The sequence below is a fragment of the Seriola aureovittata genome, chromosome 8 (assembly GCF_021018895.1).
Source record: "Seriola aureovittata isolate HTS-2021-v1 ecotype China chromosome 8, ASM2101889v1, whole genome shotgun sequence".
Classification (NCBI taxonomy): Eukaryota; Metazoa; Chordata; class Actinopteri; order Carangiformes; family Carangidae; genus Seriola; species Seriola aureovittata.
The window spans coordinates 2198222-2205000 of record NC_079371.1 but is presented as its reverse complement, the minus strand read 5'-3'; positions in this window follow the sequence as shown (position 1 = coordinate 2205000).

Sequence of the window (6779 nt, the reverse complement as noted above, 5' to 3'; positions counted from 1 at the left end):
AAGGCTCAGTTTCTGAATACAGGCTGTGTGCATTTCTCTGTGGACTGAGGCTTTGATACTTTCACAGTATTAATATAGAAGCTAGAGCTGATCTATAATCACACTACACATGGACACAGACCTTTACACTGGAGGAGCTTTAATGTCCTGCTACCACTGATCGATCGAGCCCCTCATTCCACCAGAAAGACCAAAATGTGACGAGGAAAATGAGCAGGTGGGGGCCGGGGGTGTACGTAACCATGACAACTTTTCAATTACCAATAAACAGGGTCCATGTAGAGTCATTCATTTAAAAGTGAAACAAAACATCAGAGGTAGGAAGCGGCGCAGGAAGCATTTATCAGACATAAAGGGCTCAATGAATGTTGTGATTTTGTCAAGTCCTCGTTATATCTTTGCACAAAGGATAATGGAAACAAGCACTGATTTACATTTTATTTTCAGAAATGAGTGTAAATAAAAAAAAAAAACAGTAATTTTCACAGCTATCAAAGGCAAAGCGCTGTGTTTGAGATTTTTAAGCAAAATATATCGTCAGTGTTATGGACACTGGAGTTGAGACGAGTAATGTCGGTGCACCAGGCAGCACATAGTGGAGTGAATTTGGGCAGAACTCAGGTAATTACAGCTGCAAGCAAGTTATAAAAAGTGAAAGTCACACCCCTTCTGCTCAAAGTCATGATAGTTAAAGCTGCTGTAATTGGGACGAACTCTCTCTCCAGTTCTCCATCGGTTTCTCTGACATCCATCAAGGACAACTGTCCATCGATCAGCGCCCCCGGCTGTCCTGGTTAAGATTCGTATCATACAACCACAACCTGCTCAGTTCAGCTCCAGTACTCGAGGACCTTTGATGCATGTCACACTCCTCTGTGTCCTCCCACAGTTCCTGTCTGTGTCTGCATCGTGATAAAGGAGCCAAAAAGGTTTTTACTTCGTGTCATCGAGTTTAGACTTTTTCTTCACTGTCGAAATGAAACCAGGCGATTGTTGTGCAAACAGGAAGTGATGGTTGCTAACGAAGCATTGATGTGTCATAATTCATTGGCTCAGATGCCAATGAATTAACAAGGTCTGCGTCACATGTTGGGGGACCAGGACATGGACCAGGACATGGACCAGGACATGGACCAGGACATGCTGATGAGAAGTGAACCACTGGAACGAGACAGACATGGACAAGGACTGGGAAACCTGAATGTATGAAATTAATAAGGTTAATGGTTAATACATATATATTAAGTAACACTGATGATTATCAATATTATGTTCTGGTTTTGTCTCTGGTTGTGGGTCAACAACGCAGCACTTCAGTACTGTGTGTGTGTGTGTGTGTGTGTGTGTGTGTGTGTTTGTGTGTTTGTGTGTGTGTGTAAACCCACAACGTTGCTCACGCGTGTCAAAGCTGAGACTGGTCGTCTGTCTGTAAACAAACCCCACATCACAAACACACACATCAACATGCAACACACTCACCTTATCAGCTTTCTGATTACAAAACACACACACACACACACACACACACACACAAACAGGAAGTCTTGTAGTGTGTCTTTGATGTGTCGGGGTGCGAGTACTTCACTGCCCGCCTGGAAAAAAAAAAAAAAACGGAACGAATCAGAGGATTAGGAAGGCCTGGGAGACACTGCAGGGTGTGTGTGTGTGTGTGTTTGTTGTGTGTGTATAGTGTGTGCGTGTTGTGTGTGTGTGTGTGTCGTGTATGCATGTGTAGTCTGGGGGTCACGCTATATTTAGCGCCCTGATTGCTGATCCACTTCCTCCTCATCAAAGAGACGAGGAGGAGGAAGAGTGAAGCCTCTGGAGCCTGAAGCCGGCCGGGAAATTCAGGGGGAGCTGGAGATGTGACAGCGTGATGAGGAGGGGGGGGTGGGGGGGGGGGGTCACGGGGTGCAGTTTGGCGATTAGATAGGAGGAGGCCAGGTCACTTCCTGTTGATCCTGAGTGATTAAAAATCGGGAAAAAAAAGATGAGAAAAGAGCAGTTTTCCTGAAGAATCCTCAGGTTTTTGTTTCCTGCTGGACTCGGCCTTCGTCATCTCCTTCCTGTGTGGTTTTAGAGGGGTGCTGAGGATCCTCGAGGTGAGGTGTGTTACCAGCCAGACAAGTGTGTAATCCTTCAGCGACATGCAGGAGGGCTTCACACGAGAGCAGCCGAGCTCTTCAAAACGAGTCTAAACACACAGAAAAGAGGCTTCGACAGGCAGATGGCTCTGATTGGAAATCTAGTCTGAAATGAAAATACATCTTACTGTGCAGCGATGCAGACAGTCTCTATCTCTGTGTCTGTATGTCTGTGATAATCCCCGTGTGCACTGTGTGCTGCTTGTAACTTACTGTCAACTTGTTAATAAAGTTTGAGTTTCAAGTTTTAAGTTTCATGACGTGCAGCAGTGTGTTCCAGTGGGCTTGTGCTAACATCTGTACACTACACGATAAATGTACAATAAAAACAATCAAAAATAATCTTACAATTTAAAAATCAAATCAAACAAAAATAAATACACAATGTACAAAGTAAATCTACACTTGTCAGAATGTGTCGGCATAAATGAATATATAAATAATAAATTTGTCATCAATAATTTGTCCTTTACATAACTTCTGAAATATGTTCTACATATTATTATTACTTTACACAATTATTTCACAAATTTATTTGGGAAAAAGAAACGTTTTCAACAGCACAAATACAGTCACCCACCACACAATCACTATAGAATCACATGACAACCAACAATCAAGCCTAGGTGTGAATAAAATAAAATAAAATAAAATAAGAATTAGAGCAATTAAAATCACAAGAAACATCAAGTTAAAAAAAAACTTTGAATTCCTCAATGAAATCCGTTTTCAAATATGTCATAATTACTCCACAATCCAGAAGTGTTGGAAGGAAGAGCGTGGCAATAAAGAAATAATAAAAAAAATTAAAATTAGAGGGTTCATCCCCTCAGGAGCAGGAAAGTGTTTTGCAAATTCCACATAAAACTGTTCATTAGGTTAATGACATATCTTGTGTTGACCTTTTTGATTCGGAGGAGGTGTTACCTGGAAACTCATGGCGAGAGTCCAAGATGGAAAAGGTTCATGTTCTGGGGAGCATGAACGGCTCGTCGTTTATCTTGTGTTGGTGTCGGTCATGTGACGACTTTTGGCCTGATTGTGGTGTGTTTATTCTCTGTAAAGCAGAAACATGATCCATTTAATGGCATCACTGCAAATAAAAAAGGCTCATCCTCTGGGGAGCAGGAACATGATCATGAAATGTTCTTTTTTGAGCTCAGGAAAATTATTAAATTGATTCCAACCACAATAAATCATAAAAACAAAAGTGCATTAGTCTTGAAAAGTGTGTGGCAGTGAGTGGAGGCAGCTACAGCTGCACATTAATGCACATGGATTTAGCATTGAAAAATCACAAGTGGTATGATATTTGGGTGTCCAAATACTTTTGGACATGTAGTGTTCTTCCATGGAGCAAAATATAAATTCAGTGAGAAAATTTTGGCCCGGTGCTGAAGGTGAGGTCAGGGGAGGGGGGTCAACAAAATTATAATTTAAATTTACCCTCTGTAGACCGTGAACACGGACAGAAACTTTCATGGCCGCTATAGTTGCAGAAATATTCACCTGTGGACCGAAATGTTGGAGATACTTAATTCAGAACGCAGCAGCTGCGAGTTCACGTGTGCAGCAGGAATACAGAGCAGAGCGGAGCGTTCATTAGGCTGAAGCTACCTCTGTCAGTTTGCTACAGGGCATGTTTAGCCTCACCAAACTGATCCTGCTTTGTCTGTCGCTGATGTTAAGCTTCTGTTATTGCAGCCAGGCAGATTTTAATTAAATCAAGGGCTCTTCACACTTTTGTTATGCATAAACAAACTATTTGAATTAAATAAGAGAGAGCTTCTTTTTTTTCTTTTTTTTTTTCTATTCACTGTCCATCTCATCTCCAATTTGAGTAACAGGACTGCAGGTGAAGCTGCAGAAACAGACACACCGCCAACAGCATACAGATTAGTGCATGTGTGTGTGCGTAGCTTGTTGTTTCCATGCGACTCTGGAGACAATTAATGCCCCTTGGGAGAGTTTTATCCTCTCAGTTCTGTCATCTATCCGGTGCTTTTCCTCAGACTTATAATGAGTACTAGCCGGGAAGCTTTGCTCAAAGGCACTGAGGCTCAACGCACTCAGGATTGTGGAGTGTGAAACCTGTCGCTGGGAAACACAACGAGTCAAAAGCCGAATTCTGAATGAAACGCTTTGCATTTGTGGCAAACCTCGTGACTAACCTGTTGGCCCTGATACAGTTACCATCCATGAATGCATCCATCCGCTCTCTACCACATATCTGGTCGCGGTGGCAGCCGGTTAAACAAAATTCCAGACATCCCTCTTCCCAGCAGCGTCTTCCAGCTCCTCCTGGGGGACCCCGAGGCGTTCCCAGGCCAGATGAGATATGTAGTCTCTCCAGCGTGTTCTGGGTCTACCCCGGGGGCCTCCTACCAGTTTGATGTGCCCAGAAAACCTCCAATGCAAGGCGCCCAGGAGGCATCCTGGTCAGACGCCAGAACCACCTCAACTGGCTCCTTTTGACGTGGAGGAGCGGTGGCTTTTACTCCAGGCTCCCTCCAGATGTCTGCGCTCGTGAATGTATCTATGAGGGTGAGAACAGCCACCTTGCTCAGGAAACCCATTCGTTTGGTCACTACCCAGAGCTCGTGACAATAAGTGAGGGTAAATCGACAGCTTTGGCTTCCAGCTCAGCTCGTCTCTTCACCACGACGGTCTGGAACAGCTCCCAAATTACTACAGATAATACTTCAATATAAACAAGGTACACATAACTTTTTTCTCACATAACAAAAAAAAGAAAAATGTTAAATTTTGTCAAAACAAAAGCAAATATTGTACAAACAGAAATAAATTAGTCTGAATTGGTGAAAATGATTTAAATCAGGAATTGTTGGATCAATAATCAAATAAACACAATCATGACTTTGACCAATCATTCATTCATTCATTTTCATACTCAAGTGTTTCTGTTAGAACATATAAAGCTCTGAGGTTTGATACCAGGATATAATGATCACATCCTGGCTGTTGTTGTTGTTGTTGTTTACAGGGTTACTCAAATAATGAAATGCTGAACTTACAGGAGACAGACATTACTCAGAGAGTGCAGACCTCCACCAAGGCCAATGTCAAACAACATAAACAAAACTAAAGAGAAAAATCCAAATTCATAGTAAATGATCCGGATCTGCTCCAAATTTTAATGGGTTCTTCCCTGGCCCGTGTCCCAACCCTCCTCCAACTTCTGTGCAAATTTTGCATAATGCTGCTGACAAATAAACAGACACAGGTGAAAACATCACCTCTCTGGCAGAGGTATTACTCAAATTGCCAAAATGTCCTGAAAAAGCAATGAATTGTTCAGGAAAGTTTTTACTCTTTTTTTTCAGTTTTTTTTTTGAGAAAATGAGCAGGGAGGAAGTGGCAGCCTAAAAACATCGAGTTAGAAAGAATATGGCTTCCAACAACTCATCGAGTTGCCTGATTTACATGTTGGCTTAATGTTAGCATTGTTGTTTCCAGCCAAGCGGCAACATCCAGGTGCTAAAACCTGCAGTTCCTCTAACGACCACTAGAGTCTGGCTCCAACAGTGAGTCAGTCCCCATAGACTCCCATGTTAAAATGTCCAACTTTACAGCAGAAATAAACATGTTTACAGCCTGGTACAAAAAACAGTTTTGGTCTCTAGAGCTAATTTCTTCCTTCATGACACCTGTTTATATAACTCACCTGTTTACATTTTATTAAGGACTAAGGTTATGGAGGATTGAGGGTGTGGGGGGCGTGGCCTCTTGGAGTAACAGGTGGGTTAAGGTGCGTTTGCCACAAACTGGCATGCACCGAAGTCTTGGCTCCACACGCACGTTCGACCTCTTTGTTCATTTTTGGATTATCTGAGGGTTAGGGGCGGAGTCAAGCACTGCCAAGATGGTGACGGCAGAGCAGCTCGCTCAAGTTGTAAAACACCCCTGTCCTCTACCTGCTCAGCGGCAAACAGCAGACAGACACAGTCAGAGAGCAGCAGGTGAACATAGTGGAGCATTTAGCAACTAAAGAGCCAGATGTTTCCCTCAGGAGCAGCTGGAGACCAAACACAGAGCTAAAAGAAAGAGAGGGAACCCTGGACACAAACAGCACACCACATGAATGAACATGTTGCTCTGTGTTTGCTCGATGTGGAAGAAGCCGCTAATGAGTCAGCCACAACTTTGTAAAGCAAAAATGTATCAGGGCTGTGTGTGTTTGTCATCTCGTTCAGAAGCTTTTCTGCCCTCTAGTGGTAAACAAGTGTTTACTGTGGTTTTGAATGAACAATCACCCAGTACAAATATATATCTGCCAATCACAGAGATGCAGGAAGAAAGTGCACAGAGCTCGTTTCATACAGTTTTACAGTGAGCGCTAACTGACAGTTGGTGTGATCATAATTAACATGTGTTTTATATTTCACACAGCTTCTGGTGGAAAGAACGGGGGTGTTGGTAGAGCTGGTGGTAGAGCCGGTGTGTGTCTGTGTGTGTGTGTGTGTGTGTGTGTGTGTGAGTGTGTGTGTTATGAAACCCAGAGATCAATGCAGCGTTTGATCTGCATGTATCTGAGTGAAGTGAGCTTCCAGAGAGCTTCCAGAGCTACCAGCCCTGGGGGAAGCTCGGTGTAACGGGCAACACCTCGCCCCCCCC